Consider the following 26,235-nt stretch of genomic DNA (forward strand, 5'->3'; position numbering starts at 1 on the left):
CCAGAGCAACTTTTATTTAAGTGAGCTTAAGGATTTGAAGAGCTAAATTTCTGATGCTTTGATCTGAAAATTTTAATTCTCACAATAAGTAGACTGAGCCAGATTTTGCTGCACGTTGCCTTTTCAAATTCAGTCTGTGTAGACTCTAGCAAAGTTTGTGAACCCTTTTCCAGAACCTCGATGTATCAGTCAACACTTTACATACAGTCAGCTTTCCATTTTCATCCAGGGCAATAATTAAAGGCCAGTTTCTTTTGGGGTTGATTTTATTCACCAGGAGAGGCTGAAGTAGGCGACAGGTTTTTGTTTCAATAGCTTAAGATCATTCAGCTACAGTGGGAAAAAACTGTCTGCAACAAAAAACCCCAAAGCTATGAGTTTCTAAATGTTTCTTTCAAAAGTAATGTAACTATTTTTAACACAGGAATTTATTCAACTTGCCTAGTACAGTGTTTTAATTCAGAAATTAATTATTTCAAGAGGAAAAAGCAAAAACAATAATAAAAGAAGGAATGTACTGTGTACCATGAGTCTTTATATTCTGCCGTATCAAAAATATATTTGAGTGGTATGAAGCTGCTTTTTAAACCTGGACAATAAATATCCCATTACAAGCACATCCATCTTCTTTCCTACAAAAACATACTGCTGTACATAACTTGCCATCTGAAATTGTCAAAAACAAGTTTTAAGAATGGGGTTTTTTTAAAGAATATTTCCTTCTCTATTACTATAAATTTATTGGAAGGCACCAGGAAAGAGTTGGTAAGAACTTGGGACCTTTGCATCAAGTATAGCTACTGTCTTCTGAAGACTGGTATTTATGTCCAGAAAATTAAGCATGCAACAAAACAGAATGAAAACAAATTTTGGAATAAACATAAGGACGAAGAACATTACAGATATAATTATTTCTCTTCTGAAAAACAAAAAACATAAAAAAGAGTAAACTCGAAGTTCTGTATTTTCTCTCAGTTTAATACTTTACAGTACAAAATATACAGTTATGTGGCATAAGATAGATACCTCTATTCTGTTTTTCAATCCAAATCCTATCCAATTTATACTCAAGGTATTTTAGCATTTGCATTACATTCCCTTTTATACTGCTTGTATTTTATTTTCTTCGTTGGAGCATCAGAACTGCTTGAGTAACCCTCTCTAATTTGTTGCTAACACACATTAAAGCCCTATCAACTAAACACTGAGGCACACACCAGCAGAGAACAGCCTTCTTCCTATCTATTCTCTGTTATTGCATTGTACTACCCAAACAGTACCAAAGTGGTGCTGTGTAGGCCCAAGAGGGCAGTAAAGCAAGAGAAAATAAGGCACTTGAGTGAGGGATTACCCTGGACTATGGCCCCAGTTTTGCCAACAATAGCATAGCAAATATGGAGTGAACTCAGGGCAACACTACTAAACGAAGTCTTGCAAATACTTATGTTCAAATTACTGTAAGACTATAAAAAAATTCATAAGAAAGAGCAGAAATAATTAACTTGCTTTGTGAGAACACCTTTTAGTTAAGAGTTCACTCTCTCACTTCACCAATTCACTGTGCTAAGGAGAGTCAGAAATTGTAATCTACTCACAGAACAATAAGGACCAGTTACCATTTCTTCAAACCATCCCTCTCCAAGAGTAACCCAAGGTTACTGACTGACTTCACAATCTAGGATCAAAGAAGTTAACAGCATAATATAAGTTAATACATATCTTTTTTTTAGATTTCAGTATGTCAAGTTTTTATGAAGCTTAGAATCATCCATCACATCTCCTGAATCCAAGCAAACACTTTGATACCGCATACATGCGGTGCAACAAAGTGATGCTCATGAAACCCCTGGAAACAACACAGTGCTTCTCCCTAACTACTCCATACCCTTGCAGCTTTCCAGGGAGCTAGCTAATGCAGATATGTCTGTATAACACTACACTGTTATCACTTATATTTTTAAGTATTAAGGCTTAATTTCCTAAAGTTTAACTTTAAAAAAAAAATACTTAAATCTCAAAACTTGGGATATAGGGAATACATGCCTGATTAAGCATACAACAGGTGAAACTATTTTGAGTAAAAGCTCAGTTCCAAACACAGTGCAATGCCACAAACCCAAGGAATATCAAATAGGAAGTGAAGACTCCATTCAAGTACTGTTTAACACTTCAAAAAAACAAGCATTTTGAAAAAGCTGAAATTGTCTTTCCCAAGTTACACATAAAACTGTGAGTTACGACTACTGTCTTATTGCAGAAGACTCAAAAAATACCTGCACATTCTCCAGTGATTTAAAGTCTTCCAGCCAAGCTAAGTAATTTATTTCATAATTGCACCAAAGATTCTATATTTTCTACAGTCCAAAGATGTATCTATTAGCACAAACAAAAACTAGAAACAGAACTATTTCTATTTTTTCCACCCAGAGCAGAAATGCAGATGCATTATTCCTCGAGTACTTGTGCAGACAGCAACTCTCCAAGACAGGAGGCCTGCAATAGGCATTTTTTAACTACAGGTGTATTAACAGGATGGACATGGCATAAACATTCCTGGCCTGCAGGAAAGAGGGGTTGGGACTTCACAGTGAAAGGGCACAAGAATTTTTTAAGGGGAAGTCAGTTTCCCTGACTAAAGCATATTCTGCGACCAACTTCTTTAACGCAGTAACCTACTCCACAGAAAAAAAAAAAATTGTGTTCCAAACTAAGATGATTTTGAAAACATGGGAAGACAAAAATAAAGAGAGGTCAGAAAGACACAGCTGAAGTACCTCACATCACAGAAGCATCATCCTCTTGCACCTCTCAAAACCCCGTTGCTTTGCAAAGGCTTTTTTCTTAAGCAAACGGGTTGGCATGGGCTAGTTGTTTTCTAAGAGAAGTGGCATCATTAGGGAAAGAGAGTATAAAAAGCAGCTCGAAGAACAATGAAAGCGAGTGAAGTTTGCGGATTTGGTAATTCTTTTTGTTAAAGTCAAGTTCCTAAGTGCTGCCTGTCACAGAAAGGAGCCTCTCTCGGTCGCCCCTTCAGGAGCTCTTGGCGCACCCTCACTTCACCCGGGTTGTTACCCGGGGCTTCTCCACGGCACAAATCCCAGCACCGGCTGCCCAAATCGGCACCTCCGGACACCCGCCCCGCCGGAGACGGGGATACCCAAGACTCAACTGAAGGCGGGTTTCACGGCGGGGTAAAGGGAAATCAGCCCAGTTCCGCCGTCCCCCATAATAGCACCAGTAGGCGCGGGGCGCATTCGGGCAGCGGCCCAGGGCAGGAGCGGGGGAGCCCGGCGGGCCCCGCTGCCGCGACTGGCGGAGACGAGAGGCCGGCCTGGGCCCCCTCTTGTCACGGCGGGGGCTGGGCAGCGCCTCGCCGGCCCCGGCCCGGCGCTCTTCCCGCCCGCCCGCCCGCCTCGCAGGCCGCGCCGCGGCCCCGGTGCCTCCGCAGGGCCTGGCACCGCCGCGGGCTCGGGGAGCCCAGCAAACAAAGGGAGCGGAGGCCGGGGCCGCGGCTCGGGAAGAGGGCGGCGGGCAAGCGGCGAACCGCACCGGCTCCATCCGCCGGCTTCCCCTCCACCGCACCAGCTCTCCGCGGCCAGCGGTGAAGGGAGGGGGGAGCCGGGCCGCGGTGCGCCCGTTGCCCCGGGGACGCTCACCCAGCGGAGGCCGCGGCGTCCCGCTCCCGGCGCGGGCCTCTTCCCGGGCACCTCGGCGGCGCGGCCCGGCCTGCGCCGGCACTTGGGCTCGGCGGGGAGCAGCCTCCGGGGGTGGCGGAGCGGCACTCACCGAGGAGGAGGAGAAGGAGGAGCTGGCTCTGCTGTTGCTTTCGCGGGGCCCGGCTCGGCTTCGGCTCTGGCTCCCTCCCTCGCCGTGCCGCCGCCTCCCTGTTCCTGGCGCCGCCGCCGCCGCTTCCTCCGCCTCCTCTGCCCCCACCCCTCCGTCCTCGGAGGGGCGCACGGGGGCGGCGAGCCTGCGATGGCCGCCGCCTGCCGCAGGCACGGCTACGGCTGCGGCACCCGCGCACAGCCCGGCGGCGGCAGGAGGGCCGCGGGCATCCCCGCTCCGTCCCTCCGCCTGCCCGGCCGCCCCCGCCGCCCGGCGGACTCCACCAGCCCTCCGCGGCCCGCCTGCCCCGTAGAAGCCGAGCCCCTTCCCTTACTCGGGTCTGGGCGCCTTGCCCCGTGCTCGTTCCCGCTTGGCGGCCGTGGGAAACCCGCGGGGGGCGGCCGGGAGCCGCGTTGGAATGGAGGCAGGGAGACGGTCGGGCTTCGCTAGCCCCGGCCCTTTCCTCGCTCCTCCACCCGCTCCGGTGTGTGACCGCTCCGCTGGGCTACAGGAGCTCATCAGTGAAGTTCACAGGGAGCTAATTCCGGCGCCCGGCCGGAGGGGTCCCTTCAGCCGCCCCCCTCTGCCCCGCCGCGAGCTGCTGGCCGTGGGCGCTCCCCCGGAGACCAGCGCTGCGCTGGAGAGAGAGCGAGAGAGGGAAGGAGGTGGTTTCTCCTCCGCTTCACCTTCCCTCACACCTCCCTTGGCGTGATAAGCGACGCGCCAGAACAGGCATTACTTTTGTGCTTAACTCTGCTTCACAGATCTCCACGAGAAAAGTGACACTAAACTTCCTACCAGCTGTGCTGCGGCAACTTCAGCCAAGCAGACTGCTTTGATTGCTTGTTCTCCGGTCTCTTTTTAAAAATAAAATGCTAACTCGAGAGCAAGAAAACAATTCTTAATTTAGGATGTGCGAGACTGATGGAAGTGACTAGCAGGGGGCGAAGAATTAAAATCTATGGACAATATGGCTCTTAAAAGTTGTCACAAGTCGTGTTTGCCGACTGATGTAGAGCTAGTAAAATACTACTTTTGTTTTCTGCTCGTGATGTATATAACTGATGCAAATCAACAACCCGATAAGCAAAATTTGCTTACCTATGTAGTCGCATGACAGTCAGTAAGATTATTCGTATGACTCATTATGAAACTACCGATTTCAAGGTTAAAAAGAATCTGTTGAAACTCAAGACTGTGAGAATATTTATGCACATTCTGCTTGAATCCTTCTATGAGATCAGAGGTATTTGTGAGTCGAGGTCAGTGATTTGTTTAATCGCCAAGGTTACTTGAGATCAGAGTGTGCCCTGATTGCATTTATATTTTTAAATCTCAGGCATTTATAGAGAGTTAAAGACTTTCCTTGAGTCTTATCCAAGGTTCGTCTGCTTCTTTATGTGCCTGATCAACCTCAGTTTCTGGCAGGCCAGGACCATTTCAGGAAATGATGACTAAACAGAGTTGGAGAAGGAATTTTTTTTTCAAATATAAAGTTTGTCTTTTTCATTTATATATAGAATGATTTATGTTTTTGTTAAGTGTTTTAGATTAAAACTGTTTGTTTTACAATTATGATTGCATGTTATCAGTGGTATAACAAAGCTAAGAATCATTTCAAGTGGATCACATGAAACCTTACAGATTTTAACTTTTGTTTGTAAAACCAATATTGTTGACATGAAAAATACAAATGACTTTCTAGGTTGGCAGTGGTGTTCAAAGAAAGAAAGAAAATTAAATAAGAAACAAAATACTAACTTTTTTTTACAACATAGAGGGTTCCTTTTTTTTCCCTAGATGAACTGTTGTTAAGTTTAGCAACCTAGTTAAAAAGGGGAATAAGAGAGAGCAAGAAAGGCTATGACTGGGAAAGTTTCAGTTTAATTTTTATGCAGTTCTGTCATTTCCTCAAACAAGGAGTTTTTCTTTGTGTGGGTGTGTGTTCTTACCTTCTTCTTGGGCCTCCATTTCCTTTGGATACAAGCATTTGAACAAGTAATTATTTTCAGGATCTTGCTGGCATTCGTGCTTGACACATATATGTAGTATTAACTTAAGCCGTGTTTTCAGCAGCAGGTGTGGGACAATAGCAGCCATATGTGAAGAAGCCAACTGGGCTAAAAATGTTTGTCCTTCATTTTGCTTTCAGGGAGCTTTTAACATAGGCAACTTTTGCAGTAGTCTATACTGCATGCGAGACAATTTTTTTAAATGGTCTTAGAAGTCTTATTCTACAGTCTCCCACACTATTAAAAAACAGTTGAGTCTGGATGATGAGGTTTTCCAGCCCATGTGTTGACCAAAGGTTTCCATGTGTCTGAAACTGCCCCCTTGTCAGTCTTACGAATCCTAGGACTTAGCTTTTTGCAGAAATGGGGCTGATAGACAACAGGAAGGTTGAAGAAAAGTAATGCAAAACATTTGGTAGCTTTTTCCCCCCATGTCTTCCACGCCTTAACTTTCTTCTCACTAGGGATGATGTTAAATATGGCTTAAATTAGCATCACTACTCCAAGTACTCACCTTCCTCATTTTCTCTCCATCTCCTTCCGTCCTCCTACCCGTGCACACCCTTCCCTTTTTTCATGGTGACTCCAGGCCTCATTCGTCTTCTCTAAGCCGGCTCAGGTGGCAAAATCTCTTGAGGTTCATTTTCCTAACAATAAATCATGGCATAAAGAAGAATCCATACCTTATTTCTCACATTGCATTCTTCTCCATAGGCTACCGGTGTGCTCTTGGCTTGTCTCAGCCTTAACATAGTGCTTCAAGTTTGGGGTAGACTTTTTCCCATTGAAATGTGGCAGCAAACAGCCACATCCCAGCAAGAGCAACAGTTTATCACCAAGCCTGAATTCTCATAGTTGTGCTACTGATGTTGCATCTTGGATGGCAGACAAGGAGAATGTAAGCAGGATCACTTGGATTAATTTTTCTTGGCCTAAAACCACATATTGAAATAAATTGGGCTGTTCATATATTCAGGCATCTTGTTGTAATGTTCTCTGTATGTACCACTTATCAGACTTGCCTAACAGTTGCTAGCTTTTGTTTAAAATGATGAGAACTAGAAATTTGGTTTTAGTAAACAGAAAATTCAGATCTTTCATATCTGATTTCCTTATATTTGTGAGCTTCTAAAATCAGGAGCTCTACACCCAGTTTTAATTACTTTGGGGTTTGCATGTTGATGGGTTCTCTATTTTGATATGCTTATGCCTTTTTTCTCGTTACACTCAAAAGTGTGATTACAAATTATTTCATTATTTTTGAGATCAGAATGTGTATATACAAATCTGTAGTTCAGAGGGACAGAAACCTAAATTATGAGCATTCATTGACAATAAAGCCAATGTTATATCCACTATATCTATTTTTTTTTCTTATTGCTACCGACCTGCCTAGCAGAGGTTATCATCATCTTGTAACAACTCCCCTGGCCCTGGTTCTTTGGCCTGAATTGTGGTGGGAGGTTAGTACCTTTGTCTTATTGTTCTTGCAGGCATATAACTGCGATTGTATTTTAAGGACCCAAATGCCTTCCTTTCCCATTCTGATAAGTATATTTCAAAAAGGGAGTTTGTTGTCATTTTCCTAAAATGTTCAAATTATTGTAGTGCTTTACAGGAACTTGATCTTTTAGATGGTAAGTATTCAGATGGCCTTGAAAAAAACGTATGCTTTTAAGGAAAGCCGTATATACAAAATCACTAAATTGCTGGTCATTTTTTGTAACTGTGGCCTAATTTTCTGATTTTTTAATTCCTGTGGTCCTTTTTAATTATGTGCATTTTATGTATTCCTTTATTTGTATTTTTAAATAATGCTGTATATTTATATTCCTATGTTATAATATGCATTAGAAATCCTTATATGTCACATACCGTTTTCAGACACTGTAGGTTGCTTTTTCCACTTCATTTCCTTTATAGATTCTTGCACATTTCTGTTGATAAATTCCATTTCCATTCTAAAAGTTAATTTATGTAAATATTTTCAAAGGGGTTTTTTTCTTCCTTTTTTTTGAAGGGACTTCCCCCTCCACCCAGTTTCATAGTATTTTTACAGAAAACCCCACCAAAATGAGGTGAATTATACAGAAAGTTCTTTCACACAGACAAACCTTTTGTCTCAGATTGGAGTTAAATTGGCATTATTTACGGACACTGCTGAAATTAGTTTAATGTATAGATGGCATTAACACCTCTTACAGCTACTAAAGAACTGTCATGCATGAAAATCATGTGCTGTTTTAGTCAGAGTACTGCTATTGCTTCTGCTTCATGCTGTGGTTATGTTCTGACTTGTTATATCTCATTATGGATAAAAAACCAGTCCTTATTTACTTGGTTGTTTTTCTAAAATACACCTATTTTTAAGTGCCACTCTCACCTCTTTCATTTAATGTCATTTCAAGAGGAAATATAATTAAAAATTATTGATGAGCATTTCTGAAATTAAGATTCTTACATTCACTACAAAGTTTTCTGCTGATGATAGGGGTTGTTCATTTTTTAGCAAGAACACACCTCAATATTTACTTATATCAAAGTTTTTTAACAATTATCTACAGTAGAAAATAGCATAAATCAAAATGACAAATGTGCTAATAACAGCACAAGGGGACTAACTTCTAATCTGGTCGGTAATTGAGAAAGGGAATCATTTTAATTGTTTATGTACCAAAAACTGAATATTCAGGGTAAATTGGGCCTCACAAATTGATTCCTGCTAAAGTTAGAGAAATAAAATACCACTTTTCTTGTCAACAAAGATGCAGATAAATCATGACTATAGTTGTCTGCAAATAGCTTTATACAGTGAGGTTAGCCTCTGTATCTTATTCATTGATTATCCACATTGCCTGTACACTTGCTTGTACTCTGGTTCGGGTAGATTTGGAGATTCAGGAAGATAGGCAAGGTGGAGAACTTCTCCCAGCTCAGACCTCACATGTATGAATCACTGTTGACACAAACAGTCTGAACTTCTTGGCACAGAGGACTTTGACCTGAAGCAGGACATAGCTAACAAAGACAATATATATATGAAGCCTGTACTCTCAGAGCCAATGCACTGGTGCATATATAGCTTGTTTCATCTGTTTCCCCATAGTAGTTCATCCAAATAATATATATAGAAAGCTACGGTCATGTATTTTTCATATGACAGTAAAGCAGAAACTTCACAGAGACTTCCTTCTTCAACCTGTAGTGTTTCTTCTGTTAAAATATAAAGTACGTATCCAGTAAATATTTTTATGGCTACTGGTGTCACACCCTTTTTGTTTTAAAGAAAAAAGAATTATGTTTGGAACATTATATTCTCCCCTGTAGCCCGATTTATTATATTCAATATCTTAATTGTTCTTTACTATGCAGCTCATGAGCTTGGCTTTTTAGCCCTTACTTCAGTATTCACAACTGGCGCAAGGAGTTCACCAAGAGACAATAATTTTGGAAAGCAAGTGCCAAAGACAAACTGAAATAAATTCAAAGGTTACTTTATTATACTTAAACATTCTGTGCTTTGGTTCATGGTTTTGCCATAGATCTGAAGGATCAAATGAGATTTGTGTGATTTGACTGAGATTGTGACAAGGGTGTGTGTTGCTCTGTTTTCTAACTTCTCTGTCTGAGGGAGTGAAACTGGTCCAAAAAATGTTGTGCATGAACTGCTTTTTCAGAGTAGAGTTCATTACAAAAGTGTGCTCCAAAATTTTCAAATCTAAAAATGGTAATTTAAAAATAAACCATTTTATTTTTCAGTTTATTGTTCTTAAGCAAGACTACTTAAAAGGAGAAGAAGCTGTGGTTTATTTTGTCATCATTAAGGGGAAATAGAGGAAGGAATAAAAAAGGGAAAAGGATTTAGAAGATGCCTTACTCTTTCCTTTTACAGGCATAAATACATTTTGAAACTTATGAGCTAGTATTATTTTTGCATTTTTCTTCACCCAGCTCCTGTTAGAGTTATATGAGGACTAAGCATACAGCTGTAGCTAGAATTTATGAAAAACCTAAATATAAAAGTTTGTTGACATCAAGAGTCATACTTACTTCATTAGACCACATAAAAGGAAACTAAGTGTAGGTGCCAAGTCATAATGTTCATTGCAAAGAATTATATTACATTTAAAAATGTTTAAAAACAGTAGTAGCAGGTGTGCCTTGAAATTAATGTTCTACTTGCTGTGTAACAACTAATTGTTCCTTCTGGCTTTAAGTGTTGCAGCCATATCCTTAGTTATGAAAAAGAAGGTCAAATGGGTTCTTTTCAGTCCTCTTCTTCAGAATATCCTTTTAAAAACATGCAAGAAAGCACAATAAATACTCAGTTCATGGGCAGAAGCATATTAAAAACCAACAAACAAACAAGCCTGCCCCTAAAATGGAGATATGGTTGCAGGAAGTCATTTCACAATACCAGCTGAGCAGTTCTTGTCAAACCTTGATTGTCCTTTCCTTCCAGTTCACAGAAAAGATCCACATTTACTTCAACACTGTCATGCTCTGCCTGTGATGCCGTGAGCAATTTCTATTGATTTCTGAACTCCCTCTGACTTCACCTAGAGATCCATGGTGCTCCAGTATTCTCATTTCTCAGGTGCTTAGCCTTACACTCTTAGCTAGATCAAGAGCTGCCCTGATATTCTTGTTTCTCAAGATCTTATCATTAGAGGATGTACCTACAGCTGCTAGTTTTAATTGAACATGGTTTGTAAATAATTTTAACCCATTTTTTTTTATATTTATAAAGCACAAGTAAAATAAAGAAGATGACTTCGGGCTCTATCAGTCAAACAATAAAATTCACAGCCTACTGGAATAAAATTTACTATTGTTGAAGAAACAATGTTTAAATCTAGATGGCTTGCAGAGGTACATATGGAACTTCTCACATTTAGGTCATAAGTTCAAACATGGTCTTCATTAGCTGCAAATTAAAACTATCAATAACTGACATCTGTTACATAGCCAATATGGAATGAGTTGCTTTCTGAAGTGGAAGGCTCAGAAGACATAATTGGTGAACTTGTTCTTAATTGCACTCTAAACATGCACGCTTAAAAATGTTTGTTCTCAAAAATGAATAATCTTATCTCTCAGAAAGAAGTCAACAGTACCAACCTCCACAATTTGGCACAACACTCTTATTACTTTTGTAATTGCAACAAGTAATAAACTACTGACATTAAGAGCTCTTTTGTACATGAAAACTACTTTCTCAATGAAGTCAGAGCTTTCAACTACAGTTCCTCACACATGTGCTGATCTCGCAGTGAAGGTGAAGCTGCCAGGCAAGCCAGGGTGGGAAAGCCCCTTGCCCACACTAGGCATTTTCGATAGACCTTGGTCACAAGTCAGATCACTGTGAGATCCTGAAATGGCATAGTGTGCATTAGGAACCAGCCCACTCTGCATCTACATACCATTTTCAAAAACATCCCGAGAACATTTATGAAGATATCTATGCAACTGTAGATCACACTGAGTCAGTTCATTAAATTTGGGTTTTTCTCCAGAATAAGTTTGTCAAATTCATCACATAAAGCGACTTGAACATTTGAAAAATATGAGAACAAGGTTCAGAAAAGGTGAAAAACCCTTGTATGATGATTGAGTGTGTAGGTTGTTCTCAGTATGCAAAAGAGTCAGGAAATACTCTGGCAGCTGACCTGTCTGCTAGTCAGTGATCAAAGACAGAGTTGCAGTAGTAAGTGAATCATCTTTTGTATAACCCTTCTTCTTCCACAAAAGCTTTTTGAATCCCTTGAGAACTTCACTGCTTTTTATTTATGAAGCAGTAAATTTTGTCACTGTTGATTATAGTGTAGCAAAACTCTTTTTAGCCATACTATTCTGTTCTAGGTTTATGTAACTGAAGGCATCTTTTGGAAAATTATTGAAAGAAATACTCAGTGACTACAACCTGGACATGCTGAAGATTGTATCACAGCTCTCATTCCTTTCATGCAGGAACTTTATAAAAGAAAAGAGCAGCGCTGAATATGCAGCATGTTCTTCCAAAGCTGGAAATTATTACTGATGTAAATAACACTGCAGCATCTTCTTTCCATTGCATATGTAGTGCACTTGAATGTGTGTCTTAATACACCACTAAAATCAGCGTTGGTAAAGGCAACACTAAGAATGATGTAGTCCTAAACTCCAGGATTGAAGGATTTCAGCTGAAACTGATAAATAAATAACACTATTCTTTTAGAAAAAAAAGGAGGTTAATATGCTTGCTAAATGTGCTCATATAGCGAATACACAAACAGTCCCCGTTTGTCAGTAAAAATCATATTTTAGCTGGATATCAAATTTGCTGCAGAAAAGAAAATGCTTTGATGGAAGCAATGGCATTCTACTAAGTAGCATGTATTCAGGGCAGATTTTCAAAGACATGAAGGGCACTTAGATACATCAGTTAGGTGCCTCATGGATCTTCATGCCTTGGAAAAAACATCCTCTCTTGCTCTGTTAGGATTTTCTTAACACAGAATTTCTCTTCTTTTATGACTCATCTCTATCATGTCTTTGCTGTAAATAAAACATATTCTTGGTTTTATAAATATGTTGATAGGCAGCATGGAAAACATTAATCATTGTAAAGCTGAAAGATACTTAGCAAAAGTGAAGTGCATGAATTGAGAAATGTTGATTTAAATAGTATTCAGTGGTTACAAAAAGCTCTATGCAATCTCACTCTTTTCACACCAGAAATGCCATTTTATCATACAGAAAAAATAATATTTCTATTTTTCTCATCTGGAAAAAAAAAAGACAGTGAAACAAAGATATTTAAAAAAATTTTATTCAGCACTAATATTAAGAAGTTATAGAACATATTGACAAATATATAATACTACTTTTTTCATAATGATACCCATTTTTCATAAAAATAAGAAATGCTTAAATACTGGTAATATGTAAGTACATACCTAGTGGGAGCAATTTTCATATGTAGATAACTAAAGATAGATGCTTACATATCAATCAGCATTTAATTTTTTACAGGTGAAAACTTGAAACCAAGTCCTTATTCTGTGTGAATCCTTAGCAAAATTGCTGTTCACTTCAGGATGACTGTGGCTCCCTCATTCCTGTTTAAATGCTAACTAGAATGGCAGTATTATGTATACTACTGAATGCTAAATCATTCCTGTAACAACGTAAAGACAAAATTAATGGGATTTTATTTTAAAACTTTCCTGCTTCAGATTCAGAGAAAGTCAAACTACTTCTTTTTTTTATATTATTAAAAACATGAAAATTAGCTAAATGGAACATCAAAAGCAAATTAATATAAACAGAAGTGACAATTTTTGTTGCATTAGAAGAGGAAATTGCTCAAAATTGCTCTATTTAATGCTCTATTAAAAATGCTCTATTTAATATTTTAAATTTTTGAGAACTGTTTTACTATTATTGGTCATTACATCAAATTATTGCTGGCTGTTGCTCATTCTTGGTTGAACTGGTATCAATAAACATGAATTGTTGTACAACTCTGCTTTTTTGTCCACAGCATTTATGTTCAGCACTGTAAGTGAAAAACCGCCCTTAAATATAATTTCAGTGAGACTTAATACACTCATTATTGCCACATTTTCTTTTAAGTGTATTAATTAAGGACTTTTTAAGATCAGTTCTACGACATACTATTTCACCTAGCAGGCAAACTTGATACTCAAAAAAAGTCCCATTAGTTTGATTAGACCCATGTGTCATTAAGATGTTTGGCAACTGATTAAATTTCTCTCTTTTTAGTCTTCATTATCAAAACCCAGGCTAGTAATTTTCTACAATTTTTTCCAGTCTAACTGAATACTGAGAGAAGCTCTGTGACTGATAATATTCAACATGTGTGGCAGGCTGGGAAAGGAAATCTTTCAGACTTCAGTTAGTGGTGAAGGCAGAATTTTAGGATTATCTGTTTAAATGGAATGAAATCTGGTTTTTTTATTTTTTACAAAAATACTACTGTAACTGTGCCTGTATGGTGTCTGTGATGTGGAACCTGCAGGTCCTTCTTGAGCTTGCACTTGTCAGGCTGGGAGGAGGGCACTCTTCAGGAGATGTGGTTAATTTAACTTCCTGCCCAATCCATGCTTCAGGTAATGCAAATCCAATTCCTATAAGCAGGGCTGTGATTTTGAAACTAGTTACAGTGCTGGGTGTGATTTGATGTGTCAAATATATTTCAGCTGGTCAAATCCACAAACATCTCTTCATCCTCCACTCCAGGTAGCGTGTCCCTGATGCTTCCCTTGAGCTAAGCCTGGAGATTATGCTGCTGCAGGGGACAATCAGCTCAATCCCTTATTCATACTCAGGGTCTTCCAGGGAAGGAGCTGGAATAGTTTTCCAACAGTTCAACAAGCTGATCCAGCTCATAATGATGTGTTTGCTAGATCCAATACAAGGTTGGGAGGGAAAAGGAAAGCGCAGGATTACCATGCGCCTGCAGCCCACAGACACACCAGGTGAATGTGAGCTGAAACCACATCCTTAGTGCATGAAATCACTGTGAATAGGTAAGACAATCAGAGGATGAGTGGAAGGCATTGTGCTTTGACTAGAGTTCAGTAGGATTGAAGCAGCAGCAGATTTTCAGAGTACTTTTTCAGCTAACCATTGTTAGGGTTCTTGAATTTATCTTCAGTTAAGAGCTCTAAAACATTTACAAGAAAAAGCCTAGAAAGGTTCTAGAAGGAACCTCATTCATATCTGTCAAAATAATTACTCTAGACTGCTCACTTTACACCAGAGGAAGACTCTTCTGGAAATGCTCAGTGACATCAGATTTTCCAGTCTGCTTGTGGAGGTATGACAAGTGGCTGATCTTTGATGAAAATGGACACATTTCAGGGAAATTACAGTAATTGATACTACCAGAAACTCTATTTCTAGCCAATCATTTACTAATTGGTCACCGGTGCAATAGAAAGTGAAAATATACTTTGCCATGAAAACTTTCATGTTACTGGTGCATAAGATAATCACTATGGTGACTTTATTTCTCTGCAGCAAGTCATACTGCTTTACATATCACTACCCTGTAAGTAACTAGATTCTTCCATACCATATTGTGACTATTTATATGCAGAGAGTTCTCACTAGCTCTCTAAGGACCCTCTTCATATCAAAGTTTAATTTGTATATGATAATTCACTGCTAGGTCTCTTACCAAGATTGCCCTAAGCAAATAGGCAATGCATCTGAAAGGGGTCATTTTCCTCTAAGAAATTTAATAGAGCATTACTAACACTTTAACATTCATGTGATAATCAAAACATATTTCATTCTTGTTATTTTTAGATATCATTAATTCAAAGGGGAAACTTGGATGTTTTCTCCAGTCTGTAACTCTCTTATGCAGATTCAAAAGACAAAAGTTGTATTGTCTGCTTCTAAGGAAAAACTGCTGGAGGCACTTCTTTTGTTTTTCTAATGAACACCATATGAAAACAGACATAGAATAAGCATTTACTTACACGTGGTCTGCTAGGGTCTCTTACGTGGTCTACTTTCCTCATCATGACACTGGTCAGTCTATTTACAAGACTATTCTCTTTTTCCCTATTATTTTTTACAACACAGCAATTTGTTTATTATTTTGGCCTGAATTTTTAATGATGGTGCTCTGCGTAAGGGTGAATGATACTATTATGTATAGTTTACCAGACTTGAAAAGAGCAACAATATTTAATAGTTTTAAATGTTATAGAGTCAGTCTTGTTCATTTCCTTATTTCAAAGTTCAGATTTACTGTTCAATAACACCACAACTTTTATTGTTCCTGGTGCTAGAAGTTTCTCATTTGTCTGGTTAAGGATGATTTGGAGAGCATGTTGAAAGAGGAATGGATGTTTTTATAGGCTTTCCTGTATTAAACATTGATGGCTGGATGTGGTTTTGGTGATCGGATATAATGATTTACAGACTTGCTTTCCAGCCCAGCATTTTCTGCTCCATCGGTTCCATACCAGGCAGTTTGTATATTTTTGAGTCCACTGACATAGCAGCACCAGCCACATTGTGAAATGTGTCAGACCTTGGCGTCCACAGTTTTGCTGCCCAACAGAGGGAAACAGTAGCTGTATGCTAGGATACTGTCACATGGGGGTTTTATCCTTTCCCCTGTGTATGCAGATGCACACAATGAGTTGAATACAGCACTCTAAAGAACAGCATTTCTTTGCAAACACAATACAGGTACAGACATATATATTGCCCACATATATTAATTTCTCTGTACAAGTTATTTTCTTCTTACTGCATCACTGATTTTCTTATAGAAGAAAACCTGATCTACTTGTTTCAGTAAGTGTAACTTTGTTTTATAATGAAGAGTAACTTTTAGAAAACTTTTAGCAGATGAAACAGTTCCCAATATTAAACCTCACTTAAGAATACACGTTTCAGGAGAGACAGGCTGAACAAAAATAACTATAGAAAATGACTTGCAATTTTCCAGTTTCTCTGAAAGTTCCAGAACAACTAACCACTACTAAAGATATATAGCATTTATTTAATGAAGAATGGCCTGTAAAATACATGCATCAAAAGCCAGTGAAGTGAGGCAATGATTTATGTGCATCCCAGTATCAAAAGTGACTTTCAAAGGTAAGAGAGGTGTTCTGAAAAAATTATTGCCCCTGCTTGAAAAAAAAGTACTTTCTATTTCCAATATATTAAAGTGAAATGGGTAACAAATATATCTGAAAGTGATTGCACAAATATTCAGTTCAAAGAAATCATAGGTCACTGGTAGGATCTGATGTGGTCAAAGTCTTTTTTCTTGTGAAAAGCTTGATAATTAAAAACACAGTTTGGGATAAATGGGATAAATCAGCTACAGTTTTTCTCAACTATAAATTGAGTTAAATACTTAATTTCTGTTAAATAAAGATATTGAGACACACCTAACACTATGAAATAAGAAATAGCACTTACATTGTTAGAAGAGCATTGGCAGAAAAAACATTACATGAAGAGTTATTTTAAGTCTTGCTTCTCCCTATTTATACCTATTCTGTCTAAGATAGTAACTAATACTGTGACATCTGGCAACCATATTTCCTCAGGCTGTGACCTTGTCAGTTCTTACAAAACTGTGGGAAAAGCTTCACAGCATAGGCATCAGGTTTGGATTTTTTGTAACTGTCTAGAAGCAGAGAGTCAAATATAGATACAAGCTACTCAGCTCTTTCATTTCTAAATAGCTATACTTGCTTTCCTCCCAACAGGTTTGTTCAAGAGTTGCAGTTAGGTCTTGTAGCAAAGAAACTGAGTGGTTGACAGCTTTTGGAGAACAGCAGAGCAGTTCTTAAAACTTTACAGGAAGTCTACTTTATATTCCAAATTAATTTATATCATCCATCTTAAAGAAATACATAGCAAAAGAGAGCTGATTCTGCAAAATTGTAAAGTATTATCGCAAAATTGTGCAGCCAGGAAACTTTGCAAAATTGTGCATTTTTCCTATCTGTTTGAAAAGGATGCTGGTTTTGTTACTAAAGTGGTAATAATAACAATTTAAGTGCATTGTTATCTGACCATGTTCAAAATCATATTTGTGGCTATAAATATTCTCTTTTCCACCTGTTGTCAAGATAGTAATGAAAAGAAAATAAACCAACACTGTCAGTCTGCTTTCTGGCAGAGGTTATTTTCTGTTAGATGATGCTGTTACAGAGTGAGTTTCTTTGTTCGGTCTCTGGGGAGTTTGTCACAGTATTTTCTCACTGCATGGCAATAATCACTGCAGAGCAGTTTTTCATTTCAGAGATGATTATGTTGCATTAAGCACTGTGAGAAGTGGCATCTGGAGAAAGCCCATCAGTGTAAAAAGGAAAGTTAGGAGGAACATTAGCACTAGACATGAGTATGAAATCAGTGGTATCACAAAACAGGAAAGAAGTCTTGTGTGAGTTGGTAATCTCCACCTACCCAGATGCCATTTGCTTTCTTTGTTCATCAGCTGGCCATTTCATTGGGTTTTTTTTTTAACAGAACTTCTCATGGTTTCTTCAAATTGCCAGAGAAAAATGTTCTTTTGCTGAAGAAGCTTTCTTAATTTCTTGTTTGCCCCACTGATGAAGTGCCTAAGACACAAAGTGAGGATAGAGCTTTGGAAGAATTTCAAGAGAGGAACCAACAGTCAGACAGGAGAAATCCTGTACCTCTGTACTTCCTTCAGTTTTGGGAATACAACAACATGCTTTTTTCTTCTGAAAATTGGTATAAGTAATGACCCTATGTATCTATGTTTGTCCTTTATCAAAGATACTATATAAATGTTTAATCCTTCTACTCACATCATCACCCATTTTATTGAAAATTGCTGCCACAAGCTGACACTGTCAGTGCCCTTAAGTTGTGCTTTTTTTTTGTATAAATTGGGTGAGAATAAACACTGAAACAAATAAAGCAATTGTCTTTGATTCTTAGGATCACATATACAGGGAAGCTAGGTTTTTAACAGAATTTGCAATTCTCTGTATTCAGAAAACCCACAGTTTCATCCAAGCATCCTTTTGGTAATGACATTAATGTTTGGAAGCTACCAAAAAGCTTTCTGCATTTTTGGATATCTAAAAGCCCATTTGAACTCTGCATGCTGCTTTAGTTGTAATCATAGGACTGGGTTAAGAAGCTCTACACTTTATGAAAGATGCAAGTTACTGAAATAATGTTCATCTTTTGAAAACATACACCGCTTTCAGGTAATGTGAAAAAAAATCAGAAATATGTGTACCTGGAAACTGGATATTTCCTCAGAAGACATGTATCTTAGCACAGAAGTTACTTTACATCTAGAAACCCTAAGCCATTCCTGGATCTATAGCGCAGTTGTGTGAGATACTCAGGAAAACTCTAGCACTTTGGTACTCAAAAGGAAAACTACAATGGCAAAGTAATATCCAGCACTTCTGCAAGAAATAGTTCTTGAATGGAAGTTAATCAGATGAGTTACTCTGGATACAGACTTCTCTGACTGCCTCTGGAGGCTTGACCTTGGCAGGCTGCTAGGTTCCCACCCAGCTCCTTTCTCACTCCCTCTCCTGGAGAGGACAGGAAGAGAAAATTAGATGGAAAAGTTCATGGGCTGAGGTAAACACAGGGAGATTGTTCACCAATTATTGCCATGAGCAAAACAGACACAACTTGGTCATTATTAATTTTATTGCCTTATAAGAATAGGTAAGAATTGTGAAAAACAAAGGCAAAATGAAAAACATCATTCCCTACCCCTTCCCCTTTCTTCCCAGGCTCAACTCCTTGAGTCCTCATTCCTCTATGTCCTCCCCTGTTGCCAGAGGGGAGGTCAGTCCATAACAGCTCCTCTACTGCTCCTACTCCCTCCCACCCTTTCTCTGTTCCAGCATGGGCTCTCTCCCATGTGACATAGTCCTTCAGGAACTGCTGAAGCATGTGTCCTTTCCATGGAGTACAATCTTCAGGAAGATACTGCTCCACCATGGGTCCCCCACCCCAGGCTGCAGTTCCTGCCAGGAGCCTGCTCCTCTGTGGGCCCTCTCAGCATCCTTCAGGGCATGGCTCTCTTCTGAAGGGGGAGGTCATCCAGGGACTGCAGGAGGACAATCTGCATCACCATGGTCTTCTTGAGACTGCAGGGAATCTCTGACCTGGCAACTGGGGCACCACTTCCCCCTCATTTTCTGGCCTGGGTGTCTGAAAGGCTGTTTCACATTTTTTCTTCTCTCTCTCACAGCTGCTGTACAGCATCTTTAACCTTCCCTAAATACGCTTTCCTGGAGGAGTCACTATCCTGGCTGTGGGGCTGAGTCGTGCCCTGCAGTGGGTGGGCTGCAGCCAGCTGGAACTGTGTGTGATGTGGGGCAGCTCCTGTTCTGTTCTCACAGAGGCCACCCCTGCAGCCCCCCAGCTGCCAAAACCCGGGCACCTACACCCAACATGCTGCCTCAGTGCTCCCTTAGCTGGAACCAAGCACAAACTGGGCCCTGATGCACAAGAGGGTCAGCAGCACACAAGTGAACAGATCAGTGATATGACTATGACCTGAAGGGAACAGCCATTGCTGATGTCAGCTCTACAGATCTCACACGAGTAATGAATGCACAGTACTCAATAAGGGACTCCTCAGTTTGGGCATGACTGTCTTTGAATTTGGGTAGTACTCGTGACAAGATTTTGAGGCATCCCCGAGCATCTCCAACCTCAGGTGAAGACAAGGTTGTGTAGATAGATGTTCAATACCTGAAATTCAGACACAGGGAAAGTCAGAATAATCACTCAGACTCACTCTCATTTGAAGGTACTTATAAAAAAGCTGCCTTGGAAGAAGTGCGAAACAGCATCAGGAAAAAGGCTCAAGTCCTAACACCTCCACGGTTCCTGTAGGCCTGTTTGGGGTGGCAGAGAAGCAGCCAGAGGCCCATTCAAGTCCAAGCTAGAGCATGAGCCAGCCTTTTGCCTTTAACCAGCTTGTTTTTCGTTCTGTATGTATGAAGTAACTCATGTCCCTTGCCTGCCTCTCAGCACTGTGGTGCAACTTCGACAGAAATGGCAGTAAATTCATGATGCATGTCACGCCCCTCACCATGACACAAGTGCTTGAGTATCTGCTGGGGTATCACCCAGGGAATTGGTGCTTGTGGTCCAGGTACCATTTCCATTATTAAACACTGATTTATTTAATGTCAGTACCAAATAGGCTGCTAATAGTCAAAATTTTCCCAGTCATACATAGCATATTAAACTGAGGTAAGCTTTCCTGTTGTTGTCCTTAAATCCAAAGGTTTTATCCATAAATTCAAAGTAAACGTAAAAGCTTCTCAGAGAAAGCAGCTTTCATAGTGAGGGATCTAAATGCTGAACAGACTTGACAAATCTTGTCTCTCTCTTTTTGTCCAATCTATATTCTCTGTAAGAAAACAGGAAAGGAAAGGAATGTCCATACACCCTACACACACATAACAAAAAAAGCTAAATCAAAAAAATCTTTGTACTAGTAATGTACAAAATAAAGTCCAGCACTATCCATTTGAAACAGAGACATCTGAATTTATTATAATAAATCAAAGATCTAATCTATATAATAATACAGATGATAAGCAAAATAGCATTCTATTTTACTTATACAGAAGAAATAAGGACTAAATCAACCAATTTAAAATATGCAATTATACAAGCCTTGATATTCAAACTTCATTTTTTTTATAACTGGTGATTCTTACATAAAAATTAGAATAATGGCCTGTAAAATCTTTAGGTGTCTGCAACTGAAATAATTAAAAGTTGTTGAAAAAAAGGCACCTATTTCAAGATACCTTAAAGGCAACACATGAAAATGAACCTTTTTCTTCTATCAGCAAAGCAAGAACTACAAACTCAGTATACTTCGCCAACAAATTCACAAATATTTGAAAATCCAAATAATTTTTAGACTGGTTCTGAGTTTTAAGTGACTCTCAGTCAACTTTGGTGTTAAGTAGCTTAAAGTTAGCTTTGCAAAACTTGAAAAATTTTTCTTTTCCTCAGTATTGATACACTTGGATAACTATAGTTATGTCACTGACTATGTTCTCTGGTGTTCAAATTCTATAAACAATTCTACAAACTGCAACTAGTTGGCTATGCTTTGAGTATTAATCTTTCAGTTAATAAAAATTCAAACTAAAAATTATTTTCCCAAAACTGGTCTGTAGAAATTCCTCTAACAATTTTGTCCTTTTTTTTTTTTTTTAACTCTTGGCCAAGACAGAGGTTCCAAGTTAGAGCAGATCTTGGTTGCAATTTGCACCAGTGTAACCAAGTTTTAAGAAAATGGCTTACAGAACAAACAAAGAAATAAAGAATCAAGTGTTCTCCATGTAACAGCGGTCTAACAATAGTTTCACTTTATGTGTAGAGCTTTTGTTTCTGGATCTGGGAACAGCATATGGGCAATTCCTCTTACCCTCGGAGGTCAGATTCCATTATATCTGACCTCCACATTACAAATTAGCAAACAAAGCCATTTGTGAGCCTTCACTGCTTGTTATTGTTATTCATGCAAATCTGCTGCACTGTGCCATTTAGGACAGTCCTTGTTGTAGCCCAACTACACCACAATCTATGCCAATGACCAATAGACTGAGATACAAAGAAAGAAACAAGAAGTTAGAATCGATTTTCCCAGCTCTCCACACCTGCTGGCATTAATAGCAGAAATATCTAAAAATAAACGAGCCAGTCCTTGGTGGAGGAATGAGGGTCTTGCCCCAAGAAACAACAGAGAAAAGCCTGCAGAGAGAAAGGAGGAAAAGGTGTGAATTCAGTTTATCAGGGGTTGCAGAGCTGTTAAAGCCCCAGGTGGGGGGGGGGGGGGGGGGGGGGAAGAAAAGAAAAAAAGAAATTTTACATTGAAAAGCAGGTGTATTTCAATTCACAAGTCTTCTTAGATGCTTTTTCATGTTTTATTTTTTTCATAAGACAATCTTAAAAACCATAAAATATGACTAAGGTAACAGCTTTGATTGATGTTGGTGTAGCACTTTATTTAGAGTATTTCTGGTGTAGCATTTTATTTAGTATTTTTGGTGCAAATGCTGTCAGATCCCAGGATCTTCAGAAAGGGTATGTGCTATGCCATGAAGATGCTCATTTAAACTATATTAAACTGGCAGAAGCTGGTAGGAGGACACTAGTTGTTTTGGAGTTAACCTCAAATAGCAAAATTTTAAGCGTGATTGTTATGCCCACTTAAATAGAAAATCTATAGTAGGGGGAGTCAGACCACATTAACTCCTCTTTTTGATGATAACAAACTGGACTGTATTAGAAAGTGTAAAGAACAGTCATGTAGCAGCCAAGAGATGGGCTGTTTGATCTTATATAAATTCATTCTGTATATAATTTACATAATTTTCTGTGACTCAGCAGTTGTTTATAAAATAGCTTTCATGATATAAAACTTTATGCTTTCTGAGCCAAGCCTCTTTGTATCATTTATCCCTTCAAGTTTGACTTTAAATTATGGACATTTCCATGCAAAAGAAAAATTAATCTATTTTATGTTGCTAATCATAAAGGAAAAAATTCCAAAATTTGATGGCACACTGATGTATGTGTGTGGGACATGCAGCACTTTTGCATAACAAATGAGTTATATAATCTGTAAGGTGACAGATGAAGATAACTGCATTCCTGTTCTGTGGCTTTTCCTGTCCCCAAGTTTTAATGTCTTTCCACTACATGTGTATGGGAATTATTACACATAATATGGAGTAGAGTATAGGTAATAAGTCTCCACTGAAACGCTTATAACCAGTTTCCTTACTACCAGTGTTCTTATGTCCCCTTCTCCTTTGCTGGAAAAGTTTAAGGTCAAAATCAACGGTAACTTTTTCCTGTTTCAGTTATATAAATGTAGTTCAGTATAGTCATTAGGATTTACTACTTAGGACCTTCCATATGTTTAGGATTTCCAACAGAGATTTTACAAATCATAAAATCACAGGAATTTTAGAGTATTCATTTCTTTTTAAAAAATAGGAAAAGGAAGAACAAATACAGGGATGTTAGATTTTTAAAATATATACTATACAACTAATAATATAAGGAAGTGTATTATTATGAATATGATTGACCATATATTTATTTCCTTTTCCTCTTTCTTATGTTTAATGGCCAACCCTTCCAGTGTTTCAAGTCACAGTCCCAGCAATTTCAGTGATGCATGGGGATAAACTCATCCGCACAATTATAAATCTACCTCAGTGCTTTGGCACAGTATAAATCTATAAAAGTACTGTATTTTTCACCTTCATTGAGAGCCTCCGTCCCAGCCAAGGGTCAGATTATCTTTAAAAATTTGACCTTCTTTGAAAATTTGATCTGCTCCTCCATATGCAAATAAAATAGCAATTTAGGCATAGACATTTTCTATCTGTTTTAGTTGCAATTAGATAGCTCATAATTCCTAAGAGGATATTTTATTGTTTCTTTAATTGTCATAATGTTATAGCCAAACTACAAGTTATAGTCGTGCAACATATTACTATATAATATAGCATATCTGAAAATCCACAGTACCTTGTTGTATCTTTCTACATTTTACAGGAATTTTTTCCATGCCATTTGCCAGGACTAAGCACTAAAATGCATCCTGAAATGCTGCACTGCTCATTGTAGCTGTTCTGATACACTGCTGAATTAAACTATCTCTAATATCAATACCTTTTGTTTCCAAAACTAGTCATATCTAGGCACTTAAGAGTGTTTACGCCATCTGGGCGAGTATCTGTTTTTGAAGTTCTGAACGATTTTCTCAAACAAGGAAGTTCTATTAATAAAAGTTTACAGGCAAGAAGCCCATGTCTACGTTCTTCTCTGACTCATCTGTTATCAAAAGAATGAGCGTCAGCTTTAGAAAACTACTTTACAACTGCAGCCTGAAACTTCAAAACTGTTTAGAATATTTCAAAGTCAAACATTTGCAATGTTAACATCTCAGATTAAACAAAGAGTAACAGAGAGAGAAAAAAACACTAGCTGTATTTGTGTCATGAAAAGGTACAAAGACAGGATTTATCATACCTGATCAACGTCTGCTTTAACACCCTATCTAAACCTGGGAATCTATTTAAAGCTTTGCCCGGTGTGGGATGCTTCATCTAAAGAGGAAGTCTTGCTACTCTCTCAAATTCCAAGATAATTGTGTAATGCTATTGAAAGCTTAGGAGATGCAAGTATTTCCTAAATTGACCAAATACTAAGCTGAGCCCTGAGGCTTCCTTAAAGCTCAAGACTCTGCCTGAGACCATAGCCAGGATGTGGCTCCCTGGCGTCCCCTCCTGTACTTGCTTCCCGTCAAATACATGTCACAGCCAACAGATATATTCAACTCTTCTCAACCAACTTAAAGCAATTGGAACTACCAAAAAATTCCTTTAAAAAGTGAAAACTAGAGACAGGAGGCTTTTAATGAAAAGCCAGAGTTAAAGCTGGAGGATAAGCAGAGTGTTGCTACTTAAAAAACACCTGTGACTATGTGTGTCTGCACCCTCACTCCTGCAAATTTTACTTAAATATCTTAGTTTACTTAAATACTTGAGGACAGGGCTTCTTCTAGAAAGGGACATTTTAGTGCTGCTGGATGAGATAGCTTGCTGTGCTAACTATGAAAATTGTCACATTCATAACAAATAACTTGTGATGAAATATTTAAGTAACAGGATCTTTTTGGATTTCTAGTGGCATGCTTTCAGAGAGCACACAAGCCTGCACAGATAATAGTCAGTGGAATTTCTTCAGTAGCGAATTACTGCTCATTTTCTCAGAAAGAATTGTAAATGTAGCTGTATATTTTATTGTAATATATCATTTTATCTTAGAAGTAGCAGAACAGCTGGGGTTATCTCAGTGTCACCCTACTTAGCTCCACTTTTTGAAGCTGGTAATCGTCAAACAATTTCAGCATGAATGTTTATCACATAAGGCCTCAGATCTGGAAAACATTTTTTAAATTAGTTGTAAAATATTGCTTACATTATTTCTGACTTGATCTGAATAAAATATAAACTAAAAATATTTTGGGACTGAGACGTACTGAGGGATATTTTTCTCCCTCTGTTCTGAGTCCTAACATTTTGATATCAGGATTTGACAGTTCTATTTTTCTGAAAGGCCAGCAAAATGTTAAAGAGGAAAACTAATATCTTAAGAATAAAGAACAATGTTCTTTTTGAAAAATAACCAATATACACCTTAGACTGGTGTGCAATTTGCATGATGTCAGTGGGCTTGCATTTTTACATACTACATCTTGGAAATCACATCGATTAATCCAGGATTTCTTTAGAGACAGAAAAGCTTGTAGAAACTGATGTTTTAAGAAAATGAAGAAAAATGAATACATATAGAAATTGCACAGAGAAAGAAGGTTTGAGACAAACAACATGCTACCCAATGATAAATATATAGAGGGTGTTAGAATCAGAGTCTGTTGTCTGTCAGGAATGAAAATGTAAGCATGTAAAATGGAATGTGGAAAGATTTATCTTTAGTAAAAAATATATGAATCAACAAAAAAAAGAGTTCAGAATATTTACAGAAGTCAAACTCTTGAAATAGGCTAAATAAAACCTTCATAAATACTAGACAGTACATTTTTCTCTTTAATGCAAAAATGAGCTGGAAGACTTTCTAGACTTTCATTAATTTGTAATTTCTAGATGTGGATGTTGCAAAACTGCCTAGCAACACTGAATGTCCAGTTCCTTATTGTTAACAGGACTGGAATATCTAGCTCTGTTAGCTTCTTAAGAAAACTCTGAGCCCTAATCCATCATTTTAAAAAGATGCTTTGTAAAAAATCTACTGCCTTTGAGGAGCTAAAGGATGTTTCTATTCTCTCTTATGTTAGTGT

General features: G+C 38.6%; 1 protein-coding gene across 10 annotated transcripts in view; it reads right to left on the reverse strand.

The window, feature by feature from the left end:
• SOCS6 (suppressor of cytokine signaling 6) overlaps positions 1-4,230 on the reverse strand; it is a 123,320-nt gene extending 119,090 nt beyond the window's left edge. For 6 of the 10 annotated variants that reach the window (XR_007200383.1, XR_007200387.1, XR_007200380.1 and 3 more), the window contains exon 1: positions 3,787-3,865. The gene's annotated coding sequence lies outside the window, so the exon portion shown is untranslated. Of the gene's footprint in view, positions 1-3,786; positions 3,871-4,159 lie in introns of those variants that run through there. The other 4 variants (XR_007200385.1, XM_048289276.1, XM_048289274.1 and 1 more) reach the window with 4 other exon arrangements.
• Positions 4,231-26,235: the final 22,005 nt, after the last annotated feature.

Source organism: Corvus hawaiiensis, chromosome 30, assembly GCF_020740725.1.
Source record: "Corvus hawaiiensis isolate bCorHaw1 chromosome 30, bCorHaw1.pri.cur, whole genome shotgun sequence".
Taxonomy (NCBI): Eukaryota; Metazoa; Chordata; class Aves; order Passeriformes; family Corvidae; genus Corvus; species Corvus hawaiiensis.